This window comes from Rattus norvegicus, chromosome 1 (assembly GCF_036323735.1).
Source record: "Rattus norvegicus strain BN/NHsdMcwi chromosome 1, GRCr8, whole genome shotgun sequence".
Lineage (NCBI taxonomy): Eukaryota > Metazoa > Chordata > Mammalia > Rodentia > Muridae > Rattus > Rattus norvegicus.
This window is the reverse complement of record NC_086019.1, coordinates 154,944,231-154,961,955: the sequence shown is the minus strand read 5'-3', so window position 1 is coordinate 154,961,955 and position 17,725 is coordinate 154,944,231. Positions and strand designations below refer to the sequence as shown.

General features: G+C 37.8%; 1 protein-coding gene across 19 annotated transcripts in view; it reads right to left on the bottom strand.

The window, feature by feature from the left end:
• Positions 1-17,725, bottom strand: part of Dlg2 (discs large MAGUK scaffold protein 2) — a 2,051,694-nt gene that overhangs the window by 954,283 nt on the left and 1,079,686 nt on the right. The gene's annotated exons all lie outside the window — the stretch shown is intronic.

The window sequence follows — 17,725 nt, the reverse complement described above, 5'->3', positions numbered from 1 at the left end:
CTAGGGTAATTCAAGCATTTGGGCTAATAGCCACTTATCAATGAGTGCATACCATGTATGTCTTTCTGTGATTGGGTTAACTCACTCAGGATGATGTTTTCCAGTTCCAACCATTTGCCTACGAATTTCATAAAGTCGTTGTTTTTGATAGCTGAGTAATATTCCATTGTGTAGATGTACCACATTTTCTGTATCCATTCCTCTGTTGAAGGGCATCTGGGTTCTTTCCAGCTTCTGGCTATTATAAATAAGGCTGCAATGAACATAGTGGAGCACGTGTCTTTTTTATATGTTGGGGCATCTTATGGGTATATGCCCAAGAGAGGTATAGCTGGATCCTCAGGCAGTTCAATGTCCAATTTTCTGAGGATCCTCCAGACTGATTTCCAGAATGGTTGTACCAGTTTGCAATCCCACCAACAATGGAGGAGTGTTCCTCTTTCTCCACATCCTCGCCAGCATCTGCTGTCACCTGAGTTTTTGATCTTAGCCATTCTCACTGGTGTGAGGTGAAATCTCAGGGTTGTTTTGATTTGCATTTCCCTTATGACTAAAGATGTTGAACATTTCTTTAGGTGTTTCTCAGCCATTTGGCATTCCTCAGCTGTGAATTCTTTGTTTAGCTCTGAGCCCCATTTTTTAATAGGGTTATTTGTTTCCCTACGGTCTAACTTCTTGAGTTCTTTTTATATTTTGGATATAAGACCTCTATCTGTTGTAGGATTGGTAAAGATCTTTTCCCAATCTGTTGGTTGCCGTTTTGTCCTAACCACAGTGTCCTTTGTCTTACAGAAGCTTTACAGTTTTATGAGATCCCATTTGTCGATTCTTGATCTTAGAGCGTAAGCCATTGGTGTTTTTTTCAGGAAATTTTTTCCAGTGCCCATGTGTTCCAGATGCTTCCCTAGTTTTTCTTCTATTAGTTTGAGTGTGTCTGGTTTGATGTGGAGGTCCTTGATCCACTTGGACTTAAGCTTTGTACAGGGTGATAAGCATGGATCGATCTGCATTCTTCTACATGTTGCCCTCCAGTTGAACCAGCACCATTTGCTGAAAATGCTATCTTTTTTCCATTGGATGGTTTTGGCTCCTTTGTCAAAAATCAAGTGACCATAGGTGTGTGCGTTCATTTCTGGGTCTTCAATTCTATTCCATTGGTCTATCTGTCTGTCTCTGTACCAATACCATGCAGTTTTTATCACTATTGCTCTGTAATACTGCTTGAGTTCAGGGATAGTGATTCCCCCTGAAGTCCTTTTATTGTTGAGGATAGCTTTAGCTATCCTGGGTTTTTTGTTATTCCAGATGAATTTGCAAATTGTTCTGTCTAACTCTTTGAAGAATTGGATTGGTATTTTGATGGGGATTGCATTGAATCTGTAGATTGCTTTTGGTAAAATGGCCATTTTTACTATATTAATCCTGCCAATCCATGAGCATGGGAGATCTTTCCATCTTCTGAGGTCTTCTTCTATTTCCTTCTTCAGTGTCTTGAAGTTCTTATTGTACAGATCTTTTACTTGCTTTGTTAAAGTCACACCGAGGTACTTTATATTATTTGGGTCTATTATGAAGGGTGTCGTTTCCCTAATTTCTTTCTCGGCTTGTTTCTCTTTTGTATAGAGGAAGGCAACTGATTTATTTGAGTTAATTTTATACCCAGCCACTTTGCTGAAGTTGTTTATCAGCTTTAGTAGTTCTCTGGTGGAACTTTTGGGATCACTTAAATATACTATCATATCATCTGCAAATAGTGATATTTTGACTTCTTCTTTTCCGATCTGTATCCCCTTGACCTCCTTTTGTTGTCTGATTGCTCTGGGTAGAACTTAAAGAACTATATTGAATAAGTAGGGAGAGAGTGTGCAGCCTTGTCTAGTCCCTGATTTTAGTGGGATTGCTTCAAGTTTCTCTCCATTTAGTTTAATGTTAGCAACTGGTTTGCTGTATATGGCTTTTACTATGTTCAGGTATGGGCCTTGAATTCCTATTCTTTCCAGGACTTTTTTCATGAAGGGGTGTTGAATTTTGTCAAATGCTTTCTCAGCGTCTAATGAAATGATCATGTGGTTTTGTTCTTTCAGTTTGTTTATATAATGGATCACGTTAATGGTTTTCCGTATATTAAACCATTCCTGCATGCCTGGGATGAAGCCTACTTGGTCATGGTGGATGATTGTTTTGATGTGCTCTTGGATTCGGTTTGCCAGAATTTTGTTGAGTATTTTTGCGTCGATATTCATAAGGGAAATTGGTCTGAAGTTCTCTTTCTTTGTTGTGTCTTTGTGTAATTTAGTTATAAAAGTAATTGTGGCTTCGTAGAAGGTATTCGGTAGTGCTCCATCTCTTTCAATTTTGTGGAATACTTTGGATAATATTGGTATGAGGTCTTCTATGAAGGTTTGATAGAATTCTGCACTAAACCCGTCTGGACCTGGGCTCTTTTTGGTTGGGAGACCTTTAATGACTGCTTCTATTTCCTTAGGAGTTATGGGGTTGTTTAACTGGTTCATCTGTTCCTGATTTAACTTCGGTACCTGGTATATGTCTAGGAAATTGTCCATTTCCTGAAGATTTTCAAGTTTTGTTGAATATAGGTTTTTATAGTAAGATCTGATGATTTTTTGAATTTCCTCTGAATCTGTTGTTATGTCTCCCTTTTCATTTCTGATTTTGTTAATTTGGTCGCACTCTCTGTGTCCTCTCGTTAGTCTGGCTAAGGGTTTATCTATCTTGTTGATTTTCTCAAAGAACCAACTTTTGGTTCTGTTGATTCTTTCTATGGTCCTTTTTGTTTCTACTTGGTTGATTTCTGCTCTGAGTTTGATTATTTCCTGCCTTCTACTCCTCCTGGGTGTATTTGCTTCTTTTTGTTCTAGAGCTTTTAGGTGTGCTGTCAAGCTGCTGACATATGCTCTTTCCTGTTTCTTTCTGCAGGCACTCAGCGCTATGAGTTTTCCTCTTAGCACAGCTTTCATTGTGTCCCATAAGTTTGGGTATGTTGTACCTTCATTTTCATTAAATTCTAAAAAGTTTTTAATTTCTTTCTTTCTTGACCAGGTTATCATTGAGTAGAGCACTGTTCAATTTCCACGTATATGTGGGCATTCTTCCCTTACTGTTATTGAAGACCAGTTTTAGGCCGTGGTGGTCCGATAGCACGCATGGGATTATTTCTATCTTTCTGTACCTGTTGCGGCCCGTTTTTTGACCAATTATATGGTCAATTTTGGAGAAAGTACCATGAGGAGCTGAGAAGAAGTTATATCCTTTTGCTTTAGGATAGAATGTTCTATAAATATCCGTTAAGTCCATTTGGCTCATGACTTCTCTTAGTCTGTCTACATCTCTGTTTAATTTCTGTTTCCATGATCTGTCCATTGATGAGAGTGGGGTGTTGAAATCTCCCACTATTATTGTGTGAGGTGCAATGTGTGTTTTGAGCTTTAGTAAGGTTTCTTTTACGTATGTAGGTGCCCTTGTATTTGGGGCATAGATATTTAGGATTGAGAGTTCATCTTGGTGGATTTTTCCTTTGATGAAAATGAAGTGTCCTTCCTTATCTTTTTTATTGCCTTTAGTTGAAAATTGATTTTATTTGATATTAGAATGGCTATTCTAGCTTGCTTCTTCTGACCATTTGCTTGGAAAATTGTTTTCCAGCCTTTCACTCTGAGGTAATGTCTGTCTTTGTCTCTGAGGTGTGTTTCCTGTAGGCAGCAGAATGCATGGTCCTCGTTGAGTATCCAGTTTGTTAATCTATGTATTTTTATTGGGGAGTTGAGGCCATTGATGTTGAGAGATATTAAGGAATAGTGATTATTGCTTCCCATTATATTCATATTTGGATGTGAGGTTATGTTTGTGTGCTTTCATTCTCTTTGTTTTGTTGCCAAGACGATTAGTTTCTTGCTTCTTCTAGGGTATAGCTTGCCTCCTTATGTTGGGCTTTACCATTTATTATCCTTTGTAGTGCTGGATTTGTAGAAAGATATTGTGTAAATTTGGTTTTGTCATGGAATATCTTGGTTTCTCCATCTATGTTAATTGAGAGTTTTGCAGGATACAGTAACCTGGGCTGGCATTTGTGTTCTCTTAGGGTCTGTATGACATCAGTCCAGGATCTTCTGGCCTTCATAGTTTCTGGCGAGAAGTTTCGTGTGATTCTGATAGGTCTGCCTTTATATGTTACTTGACCTTTTTCCCTTACTGCTTTTAATATTCTTTCTTTATTTTGTGTGTTTGGTGTTTTGACTATTATGTGACGGGAGGTGTTTCTTTTCTGGTCCAAACTATTTGGAGTTCTGTAGGCTTCTTGTATGCCTATGGGTATCTCTTTTTTTAGGTTAGGGAAGTTTTCTTCTATGATTTTGTTGAAGATATTTACTGGTCCTTTGAGCTGGGAGTCTTCACTCTCTTCTATACCTATTATCCTTAGGTTTGATCTTCTCATTGAGTCCTGGATTTCCTGTATGTTTTGGACCAGTAGCTTTTTCCGTTTTACATTATCTTTGACAGTTGAGTCAATGATTTCTATGGAATCTTCTGTTCCTGAGATTCTCTCTTCCATCTCTTGTATTCTGTTGGTGAGGCTTGTATCTACAGCTCCTTGTCTCTTCTTTTGGTTTTCTATATCCAGGGTTGTTTCCATGTGTTCTTTCTTGATTGCTTCTATTTCCATTTTTAATTCCTTCAACTGTTTGATTGTGTTTTCCTGGAATTCTTTCAGGGATTTTTGCGATTCTTTCAGGGATTTTTGCGATTCTCTCTGTAGGCTTCTACTTGTTTATTAATGTTTTCCTAAGGGAGTTCTTCATGTCTTTCTTGAAGTCCTCCAGCATCATGATCAAATATGATTTTGAAACTAGATCTTGCTTTTCTGGTGTGTTTGGATATTCCATGTTTGTTTTGGTGGGAAAATTGGGCTCCGATGATGCCATGTAGTCTTGGTTTCTGTTGCTTGGGTTCCTGCGCTTGCCTCTCGCCATCAGATTATCTCTAGTGTTACTTTGTTCTGCTATTTCTGACAGTGGCTTGACTGTCCTATAAGCCTGTGTGTCAGGAGTGCTGTAGACCTGATTTCCTCTCTTTCAGTCAGTTATGGGGACAGAGTGTTCTGCTTTCGGGCGTGTAGTTTTTCCTCTGTACAGGTCTTCAGCTGTTCCTGTGGGCCTGTGTCTTGAGTTCACCAGGCAGCTTTCTTGCAGCAGAAAGGTTGGTCTTACCTGTGGTCCCGAGGCTCAATTTGCTCATGGGGTGCTGCCCACGGGCTCTCTGCAGCGGCAGCAACCAGGAAGATATGCGCCACCCCTTCCGGGAGCTTCAGTGCACCAGGGTTCCAGATGGCCTTTGGTGTTTTCCTCTGGCGTCTGAGATGTGTATGCAGAGTGCAGTCTCTTCTGGTTTCCCAGGCGTGTCTGCTTCTCTGAGGGTTTAGCTCTCCCTCCCTCGGGATTTGGGTGCAGAGAACTGTTTATCTGGTCTGTTTCCTTCAGGTTCCGGCGGTGTCTCAGGCAGGGGTCCTGCCGCTCCTGGGCCCTCCCCCACGGGAGCCCAGAGGCCTTATACAGTTTCCTCTTGGGCCAGGGATGTGGGCAGGGGTGGGCAGTATTGGTGGTCTCTTCCGCTCTGCAGCCTTAGGAGTGCCCACCTGACCAGGCGGTGAGGTCTCTTTCCCACGGGGTCTGGGAGCAGAGAGCTGCTGCGGGCCGGGATCCGCGGGTGTGGGACTTCCGGTAAACACAGGACGTGCCCGGTCCTAGAGGAATTCTGCCTCTGTGTCCCGATTTCACCAGGCAGCTTTCTTGCAGCAGACAAGTTGGTCTTACCTGTGGTCCTGAGGCTCAAGTTTGCTCGCTGGGTGCTGCCCACGGGCTCTCTGTGGAGGCAGCAACCAGGAAGCTTATTTACATTTCATATGTTATTTCCTTTCCCACTATCCCCATCCATAAGCCCGCTATCCAACCTTTTTTCTATGAGGGTGTTCCCCCTTCCCAACCAACCCCCTTCCCATCCTGACATTTCCCTACACTGGAAAGTCCAGCCTTGGCAGGACCAAGGGCTTCTCCTCCCATTGGTGCCCAACAAAGGCCATCCTCTGCTACATATGTAGCTGGAGCCATGGGTCTTTCGATGTGTACTCTTTGGGTAGATACAATATTTTATAGTGATATTCTCCACAATAAGTCAACTGATCCTTCAAGTAATTTAGTTGGATGCCTTTTATAGAGTTTCTGTTCATTGTTATTCATCACTATGACCAGATCAGTAACTATTTTTGTGATTGTTAGCTTTAATATCTGGGTGATATTAGCATCCATTGTAAGCACAGAAAATGAACAAATGTCAAATAGTACTTGGAAGATATTCTAGAGACAGCAATCTGAAACTGCTTTTAAAACTTACAGGACATATCAAGTTAGCACAGATGTCATGTAGATGGTTAATATCTCAAATCCATTCTTTCAGGAGAGTGTTCCATATTATTTATATAAGGAAAAGACACTATATTTGGTTGAATTCTCTAAACACTATTATGTCAAAAACTAATAAATACCCTTGGAATGGTCATTTACTAAATATGCATTTGAATACCATTTAAGACTCACAACATTCTAATTTATCTGTTCAAGAACTTTCACGTCCTTGGAATCATTGACTAACTTTGTGGTGATAATGTTACACTGGCAAACAAGCAGCACAGTCCCCAAACTTCAGAATTCAAGCCAAGTACCATGATTTTCCTGGCTTCGCTTGGAAAATGAAATCAAATCCCTTGTTCCAATATACTTTCCTATGAGAACTTCATTGGCAATTTTTTTCAAGAAGTTTTGCATTATTTTGTAGTCAATTTGTCTTGAAGGCAAATAACTGATCTAGGGAACGTCATTCAGTTCTAATGCTGGAAGCTCATAAACATACTCAGTTTACTATTATTTGGTTATGAAGAGTGTGAACAAAATTATAGCAATGTGAACATTAAAAGTTAAGGAGTGATGCCATTAATTGTTGAAAGTACCTTCATTCAAGACAAGATTGCATAGTAGGCATGTACTTTGTGCCTTTCATTTCCCAAAAATATTTCCAAGCAAATATTATCATCATTTTAAACTTGAAATGGGGACCCTGAAATTTATATTCAGTGGTAAATGTTATACACAAAGTAGATAAGGGCCTGCAACGCAATACAGATTTTTTTAATTATCAGTTATATGTTCTGTATATATATGTGTTTTGACTAAACCAGGGGCAAAATTATTATGTGAAGAAATAAATTGTTGTAAATTGTGCTTTGAAATAAACATAAATAGATGGCAGAAATGGGGAAAACAATTAACCTGTCAGTCATGCCTAAGCAGCAATTCAGAATTATTAGGGAAATTGATTTGAAAAAACCCTGAGATTCACATTGCCAATACCTTGCTGAAGATTTGTTAATAGTTTACTAAAAGCAATGGATAAGAGTTTCAAAGTAATTTACAGAGTGAAGAATCCAAGGTGAGAAGTTAATTGAAGTCTCTCAACACATCTCAATTGAATCAAACTACCCTGAACCTTATTTCAGGTGAAGAAGGTACCAGCTTACAGTTTCACTCTGAAAGATAAAGCTGTAAGTTCAGGGATGTATTTTCTTTATTGTTATATCTCTGGTTCACAGCATTCTTTCCACCTAACAACCGTTCAGAAAAGGGCTGGGTAAATGATGAAAGAAACACGTTTCTGTCTTCCTAGAGAAGTCAGTTCGGATGATAGAAAAAGACACTAAGAACACAGACAGCCACATCTCCACATCTTTTGCTCAATTGTGCTAACTGTCGTCAGTGTTTAAGTGAATTCTTCTCTGTGTCTGTTTTCTCGGCTGTGAAATGAACAGGCAGAATTAAATAAACACACAGGGCCTTATTAACTGGATGATTGTTGTAATTCAACAACGAGCAATTAATAATTGCACCGTTTTATTGCAATGCCTTCTCACCAACCAAAAAAGTAAAGCTCTAATTCATCAAAATAACTCCGGGTGGTCAGAGAGGCTCAGCACCTATCAAACAAACTTGCAAGCTGCCTGGAAAGAAAGAGGTAAACTCTACCTTAAATTAGTTTTCCAGCAAATACACAATAATGAAAATGAACACATAAAAGAAGTAGAATTAATCCACATCCTTAGGGGTATCTTTTGAAAATATTGAAAAATTTATATGTATGGTTGGAGGGAGTTACAAGTGGGTACAGGCAGATGGCTTCCAGAGCCAGAGGCTTCAAAGTCTCTATGGATCTGGAACTACAGGTAGTTCTAAGTCACCTAACCTTGGTGATGGGAACTGATGCAGTCCTTTGAAAGAGCAATAAATACTCTTAACCACTGAACCATCACTCCAGTCCCTCAATCATAGGGTTTTAAACATTTATGTGGGTTAAAATATCTCGGATTCAGAAATACAATGCCCAGCTTCTGGTAATATACAATTTGGTCAACAACTGAGAAATAACCCTCTAAGATGAAAACATGGCCATCCATTTTGTTCAAGACTATAAAATACTCATGTTTGTATACTTAGGACAAACTGTTTCTATTGAAGTGAATGCTTGTTTGGTTCTACAGAAGTAAAATGATAATGAGAAAAGTTTATTGATTTCTATTCTGAGTAGGAAGGCAATGACTTTACCACCTACACTGGGGGTTAGAAATATAAACTTTCAATTAGGTATATATCTGGATAGGTTAATGAGTCACAATTATTAGTGGCCTAGTTAACAACTGGCCCTGATGGTTTTAAGGATGGTATTGGCACCCACATTAACTTTAGCAAGCCACTTGCGAACATCACATATCTGGCATTTCAATGAGGAATGAACTATAGGACTATAGAGATTTGGGGCTGTCAGGACTGTCAGATGCGTAGATAAACACAACTGTGTTTATTACATAGAATCTTGGTCTCATTAACTACAAATCTTCCTTAAGAGATATTGAATATTAGAGGAACCAGTTTCTTGCTGCAAGAAAGAAAGATGTAGGTCTCCAGGAGCTTTAGACCTTGATCAAGGTCACAAGGAGGCTCTGAGCCAGCTCACAGCCCTCCTTCTTTGCAGAGCACTACTGCCTCCTCTTTTACCTCACAAGATTTCTTTCTCAGCCAGAGGCTTGTTTATTATGATATCACTCATGGGATACGTCCTCTACAAACCCAGCTGCTGGAGATAAAAATAGGTCAGAAATGAGTGGGACAGAGTATTGTCCATTCTTCTCAGAAATACACAAAATCTTTGAAGAGTAGGAAGGAGAAAAGAAAAGAAAACTGATTATCTCAGGAAAAGGTTTCCTATAGGCTGACCCATCTGAGTCCTCTCCACTAAGGTCACACTGCTGATACTGGCTGAAAGAAAGCTACTGATTTGCCAATGGTGTCTGAGTTCAGTGTCCCCAGAGATGGAGAGTTGAGAAAAGGGTGGGAGTTATTATTTCTTCATTAACAGAACTGATTCCCTTCCTGAGATAATTGTACTTTAATTATATGATTGACTCTTAACTCAATTATGAGCTCAATGGGAGAAGGGAGTATGGCTTATTCATCTTCATTTCCTGGGGTCTATTATGTATTTGGTGTACGACATACACAATATAAAAGAATGAAGCTCTGAGTGAAATAGGTGTCATTTGTATTATTTATGTTTCTGACTGGGTATTTGTTTCAGGCTAATAATGCCAGTCTTAATCTTCATGTTATAGTCCCTTCTTTAATAGATTTGGTTAGAAAGGGAGCATGCAATATAGTTTATGTTTTCTTACTTTCCACATCAGACTTGGACTGAAACTCTCTTTCTGCGAATGGCATTAGTCATTATGTATACAGCAGCATTCATTAAACATTTCAAGGCTCAGTGTCGTTTTAATCTGAGATATGCAGCAACTGTTTCCCATGCAATGAGCCAATTTGCATTACGAATTGAATTTGCGTATCCAACAAACATTTATTAAGAACCCACTGGGAATTTAGAGCACCCAAAATGGATAGCTTAAGTATGTAACTAAATAATACAGAATCCTGATCTCAATTATACACATTTGTCAGTGAGGAAAACCTGTCACCAGAGAACAGGACACGGGATGATAACTGACACAAAGGGAGTATGCGCCACAGAAAGGTAGGAGCAAAGCGAGGGAAAATGGCTCTGGCTATGTCACACCTCAGCTTAACCCCCAACAACTGCCTTTGAGCTTTGTAGTATGAGAGACTAAGAACAGAGACCTTTAGGTTAGCTCAGGCCAAACTAAGATTCATGCTTTTGATTCTAAAGTAATTTCATGACCAGCCAGACTATGATAAAGCATTATTAAAGACATTTTAAGACAGGCTTAAGCATTCAGGTTAAAAGAAAAAAAGCAATTAATTTTCTTAGCACTTACATACTCTTTTGGTGACTCCTATTATATTTCAAAAGGTTGCTAAGAAACGCCCCTTAAGGGGCATGTGAGGTGATTCTAAAGATGCCTAGGATGAAATTATAAACCAATAAGGTTAAAGCAGAAGCTAGCGAGTTGTACGTGGATTTAAGTATATGTTAGTCCTCTGCAAAAGAGATTCTGGTATGATTCCTAGCAGAGAGATCAATGGAATAGATTTGAAGACCAGAAATGAACCCACACACCTATGTTCATTTGATCTTTGACAAATGGTGCTGGTTCAACTGGCCGTGAGCATGTAGAAGAATGCAAATTAATCCATTCTTATCACCCTGTACAAAGCTCAAGTCCAAGTGAGCAAGAACCTCCACAGAAAACCAGATACACTCAAGCTAATGGAAGAAAAAGTGGGGAAGAGCCTTGAACACATGATACTGGAGAAAATTTCCTGAACAAAACACCAATGGTTTATGCTCTAAAATCATTAATCAACAAATGGAACCTCATAAAACTGCAAATTTTTTGCAAAATAAAGGACACTGTCATTAGGACAAAACTACAACCAACAGATTTGGAAAAGATCTTTACCAATCCTACATCCAATAGAGGGCTAACATTCAATATATACAAAGAACTTAAGAAGTTAGAGTCCAGAGAATCAAATAACCCTGTTAAAAAATGTGGTACAGAGCTAAACAAAGAATTCTCAGCTGAGGAATATCGAATGGCCGCAAAGCACCTAAAGAAATGTTCGACGTTCTTAGTCATCAGGGAAATGCAAATAAAAACAACCCTGAGATTCTACCTTATACCAGTCAGAATGGCTAAGATCAAAAACTCAGATGACAACAGATGTTGGCAAGGATTTGGAGAAAGAGGAACATTCCTCCAACTTTTGTGGAATTACAAACTGGTACATGCACTTTGGAAATCAATCAGGAGGCTCATCAGAAAACTAGACATAGTACAACCTGAGGATTTAGCTATACCACTCCTAGGCATATATCTAAAAGATGTTTTAATATATAACAAGGACACATAATCCACTATGTTCATAGCAGCCTTATTTACAAAAGCCAGAAGCTGGAAAGAACCCAGATGTCCCTCAATGGAGAAATGGATGCAGAAAATATGGTACATTTACACAGTGGAGTACTACTCAGCTATTAAAAATAATGACTTCATGAAATTCATAGGCAAATAGATGGAACTATAAAATATCATCCTGAACAAGGTAATCCAATCACAAAAAAAACACACATGGTATGCTCTCACTGACAAGTGAATATTAGCCCAAAATTTGGGATTACCTAAAATACAATCCACAGACCACATGAAGCTCAAGAAGAAAGACATCCAAACTGCGGATGCTTCAGTCCTTCTTAGAAGGGGTAAAAAAAATATTCACAGAAGGAAATAAGGAGACAAAGTGTGGAGCAGAGACTAAAGGAAAGGTTATCCTGAAACTGTCCCACCTGGAATCCAGCATATAGCCACCAAACCCAGACAGTATTGTTGATGCCAAGAAGTGCATACGGACAGAAGCCTTGTATAGCTGTCTCTCCTGAAAGACTCTGCCAGAGCATGAAAAATAGAGGTGGCTACTTACAGTCACCATTGAACTGACAGTAGGGTCCCCATAGGAGAAGTTAGAGAAAGGATTAAAGGAACTAAAGGGGTTTGCAACCCCATAGAAGAACAACAATACCAACCAACCAGAGTTCCCAAACTAAACCACCATCCAAAGAGTGAGTACACATGGAGAGACCCATGGCTTCAGCTGCATATGTAGCAGAGGATGGCCTTGTTGGGCACCAATGGGAGGAGAAGTCCTTGGTCTTGCCAAGACTGGAACCCCCAATGTAAGGGATTGTCAGAGTGGAGAGGCAGGAAGGGGTAGGTAGAAGGGTGGGGGAATCACCCTCATAGAAGAAGGGCAATGGGGGATGGCATCAGGGTTTCTGGATGGGAAATTGGGAATAACATTCGAAATATAAATAAAAAATATCCAATTTAAAAAAAAATCACAGGTTTATTGCTGGGAAGAGGAACGAGCCTCCAGTGCTGTGTGGCATTCCTGTGCTGGCATTCCTGTCCAACAAATAGGCAAGTGCCTCAGTTGACGTCCATAGTTAGGGCTTCTTTCCCTCCTGTCCCCATAAGTTCCTTGCCTTTCTTACCACCTCAATTCTGCATTTGCAGTTATCTAGCTTTTTGATAGAGGACAGAAAATGAATATCCCTATATCTAAGACATCTGTTCCAGAATATTTTAATAGCTTGGGCGTCCGTGTCATATAAACATGTTTTAAGCAGTGCTGTCATTTTTTTTATCCATTTAACTTTAGGCTAATTTTTTTTAATTAGCCCATGTCTTCAACTTTTCTATCAGTGCATAACAAAACTTATAATTACACCATATAGTGTTATGAATAGTAATGAGGCAATAGATGAACTATAATGAATACAGAGTTTGCCCTATAGTATTTTTATAAGAAATAAATGAATGTTAATTTTTAAAATCAGATATGTCTGTCTCCCATGTGTATGCAGGGCCCACTGAGGACAAAAGAGAGCACTGAATACCTTGCAACTGGAGTTAGAGATAGAGTTCCATGTGGGGCTGGGAGTTGAACCTGGGTCTTTCAGAAGATCAGCACGTGCTCCTAATCACTGAGCCATCTCATCAGCTCCAATAATGCTAATTCTTACGTTAGACAAAACAGTGATCAGGAAAATTCAATATGAAATATAGGGGAAGAAACCTAAGAGGATGGCAAGAATGACTTTCATAATCTGCAAACAACTTTCATTCACAGACCACTTTGGATTTTAGACTCATTGCCCACATTTTCAGCACTTTTCAGAGTGAATTCTTTGACTGTTGGAATGCATGCATGCATGTGTGTGTAGAATATAATAAAAACTCAATCCAAATGGGGAATTAGCACACATATGATACACTCTCATTACCAAGGCTCCACAGCAGGGCGTGCTGCCTGCTTTGATAACTCAGAGTTCTTTTGTACAACGAACTGTGATTACTTCATAAAGGTCAATTCTCCTAAATCCCTGGAAACCATGGCATGCCAACCCACCAAGATCACAGAAGCAATTAAAAGTGTTTAACCGGGAAAGTTGCCAGGAACAGATGGCTTCTGCCAGTGGGCTTTTGTTTTTGCTTTAAACTGCTCAACATTAGACAAGTGACATTTATTTGCTGTGTATCTATTTACTAATGGGTCTTCTTTATATTTGTAAAAGAACATACTCATCACTGGAAGTCTCAGTTGATGTGGACATATGAATGTGACCTATAGGAACAAGGATAGACAAGCCCTCAACTTACAACTTTCAATACAGCTTGAATCAGTTCAAAACTAAGTTCATAGGCAGTAAGCAGTATGTATGAACATGCAGTTTTTACCTTTTCAAGTGATAAAGCTCTTCAAAATATTTTAAAGTTACAGCAAATAGAATAACCTATAGTAAGAAAGAAGGCTTATAATTAAATAAGCAATTTTTTGCTGCTGAAGTACTCAGTGTTTTTGAGCTTAACATTTCCAATGTGCAAATACGATTCCTTACTTAAGGTATCCTTGATACAGAATTCCAGCATATGTATTTGTTTGATTTAGACTTCTACATAGAAGTCTATTTAAACCTTACCAACACAGTACAGCCATGGATCAAACCCTGAATTTGGAATTTTATTAGTAAATTAACCTTGGACAAATAAATTATCCCCTAAGTGGTCATGTCCTTAATTTTTCACACACAGAGAGAAAGGCTATTACTGTAAGCAAAACAGTATGATATCTCCACATTACAAGATACAATTCAAAACTATGTTTCATAAGATGTGGAGATGCATTCATATCTGATAAAGTTTGCATCTCAAATTAGTAACAAAACTTGGGTTTCAAATAGATAATATGAAACTTGTGTATTGCCCCTTTAAAAAGAAACAAATTAGATCATAGCATACACTAGAAAAATTTCTAAATATATCAGGTAATTGGATGTAAGAAGGAATAATAGAAACAGTTGAGTACTAGAAAATGACAGAAAACCACAATTAAAGTTTCTTTACAACCTAAAAGAAGAAAGATGTTTATAATTATGATTTAAACCAGGCATGTGTGTGTGTGTGTGTGTGTGTGTGTGTGTGTGTGTGTGTATATATATATATATATATATATATATATATATATATATATATATATGCAAAGTCAGACTCCTCAACAATCAAAGGGCCTCTAAGGATAGAGCAGCCAAGCTTTCAGTAGTATGTGTGTGTATATATTTTTATATAGTATATATTTTTTCTGTCACTCATATATATTTAAATATATATAAAAGTTTATGTTACATGTTATAGGCACAAAAGCTTTTTAAGAGAAATGCACTCGTAGCCCAGTAGTCAGAGTAGTTGCTTAACACAAATGAGGTCCTGATTTTAATTCCTAGCATTGCGTAAGTCAAGTGGTATTACTGCGTTGCATATAATTTTATATTGCCATAACAAAACACCATGTCCCAGGCAACTTATGAAAGAAAGCATTTAATTTGGGGTCTCACATTTACAGAGGATTTCAATACATGACCATCATGGTAGGTAGTATGGCTGCATGGTAGCTAGAGCAGCAGCTGAGAGCTTACCTACTGAGACAACAGCTAGGGGAAGAGAGAGAAAGCTGACTGTGAATGGTATTGGCTTTTGAACCTCAAAGCTGGGCCTCAATGGCACATCTCTTCCAGCAAGGTCACAGCTCACAACTCTTCAAAGATATAAGCTATGTAAGCCATTCTTATTCAAACCACCACACCTTTAATCCCAGCACACAGAAACACAGAGACCAGATCATCAGAGGTGCAAGGCCAACCTTGGCTAGTTTGAAAGTACTATGCAACCTGAGAACCTGTCCCATTAAAAACACAAACACACATATATGTACACAAACATACATACACAGAACAGAAAATCAAAATCTAAAATATGCAAATAGGTTAAAATAATCTACATATATGTTTCAAATTGATATTAAATATAAGACAACTATTAAGAAGATTTTAAGTAGCGTTCATCTTATATGTAATCTTATGCATTGTTTTGTTTTTATTTTTGCTTTTAGTTTAAGATAGATCTTTTTTTTAACCCAGGCTTGTCTGGAATGTATATGTAGCTTGAATTGACCTCAAACTCTCAAACATCAGATCTCTTGCTTCAGCCTTTGAGAGAACAAATTACAGGGGCATGCTATCATATCTGGTTTCAAGTTCCAATTCTAAAACAATTTGATATATGTATATGTATATATGTATATCATACACACATATAAACAGCTTTATAGCTTTATGTATTCATATACAACTTTATAGAGAGATTTAAATATTTAAACTTAGAATTAAGTAAACTAAAAATTGGTTATTGAGGAAAAATATTTCAAACTCTCTTAAATAAAATTACAAATGTAGAAAAAAGTTACAGATATAAGATTAAAATTAGAAAATTATACAGACATTATGTAACATTGGACAGTAAATGGCTTGTCGATATGTGCTCAAGACATGTAACACTGTATCTGTTTTAACTTTTTCACTCAAATGTGTGAGAAGCAATGGAACTATAGCAGAATAAGCCCATCTCTTGTTTTTAATCTCTCAATTTCTGCTAAAAGGTGCCAAGACTCCTGAAGGAATGGTTAAGTCTGTATGTAGGTCAGGGAAGGTTCTAGAACCTGAAAGTTAGCTTCACAAAAGAGTTCCCTTTTTAGTGAAATTTTGTGAATATTTGAACATCATATAGAAGGTTGACTCTTTTTGACACATGGAAATCACTTGCCATATAACTGATATTTATGTGAAAGGAGATCTGTAGTTTGGGGTCAGCCTGGAATACATGGGTAAGGTCTATCTTAAAACAAAAAAGCAAAACAATACATAATTTTCCTTTTTCCTGTTTTTGAGGGTTTCTTTTTGTTTGTTTGATTTTGAGACAAGGTCTCATGGTCTCATGCAATCTATACAATGTTCCAATTTAGTATGCAGTTGAGAAGGACCTTGAAAATTTCTGTCTTCCTGCTTTCTCCTCCTAAAATGTTAGGATCACAGGTGTGTGCTACCCAGGAAACAAATTATTCATCTTCAAATTTGTTAATTAAGAGTAAAATATATTAAGTCTTTAAGTCATTTTGCAATACAAAATGCATTAGCATCTTAATAAATTAAAACATTGTAGAATTACCCCATATAAAATAAATGACAAAATTTGATTGTGATAGGGAGAACCAATGCAAAAAAACATTGATAGAGGTTTTACAGTGATTGGTGTAAAGATAGTAAATATCTACCCTTTACCTTTACCAAGAGCTTTAAAGCATCAAGAGAAAAACAATGGGAAATGTCCATTGTTTGAGAGAAGGCTAGGGAAAGCCTTTGAATAAAAGTATATTAAAGAGAAAAGACCCAAAATGCATAAACATTAATTATATCTTCCTATAAAAAAATCTATAAACAATAACAATAGATGTGGAATCTGAACAAAGATTGGGCATTAAATACAACTGTTAATTTCCTTCTGTACATTAGTGCCACTATGCCTTTAATGCTGACAAATAGTAGCCTCACAACATCTAGAACTCTCTTTTTGGTGGTTCCATAAAAATTAACCTAGCCGTTCACTTAGATGCCACAGGATGTGCTAGTACATTGACAGATAAATAGATAAAAAGATGTAGAATACATCAGAAAACATCTGGTGTACAGTTGAAAAGGACAGAATCCAAGAATTCTAATTCTCATTGTATCATTCTTTTAACATCTCACTGAACTTGAAATTAGTGAAAAGACTACCTAATTTGGAGTTTTGCCATAGGGTTAAGTATAAATAAGTTTAGGAATAAAGTGCAGAATTCCTGGTGATGAGAAGATCCTAAGCAAATGTTAGGTATTTTTCCCCTTTAAAATGCTGTATTTTTATAACACAGAAACAAATTAACATATGGAGAAAATTAGGGATGCGTTATTGCATCGAGAAGACAACTTCGGATTTAGTGCACATGTGAATAAGTAGGTTAAATTATCATAAAATGGTCCCTTGCCTTCCATATGTGTTAATTGGATCTTGTTGGCTAGTTCTAAATTTCCCAAAGGAAGAGAAGCATCCTTATTTCCAACTGTCTGGTTTGGCTCTTCCTTTTGAACTCAGTTAAGGGACAAACACCAGCAATTCTCTCTGCACATCTCCTTCACATAGCAAAGTCCCATATCCAAATCCAGGGGTTCTCCTTTAACACATCCTGTGAAGACAATTACTATATTC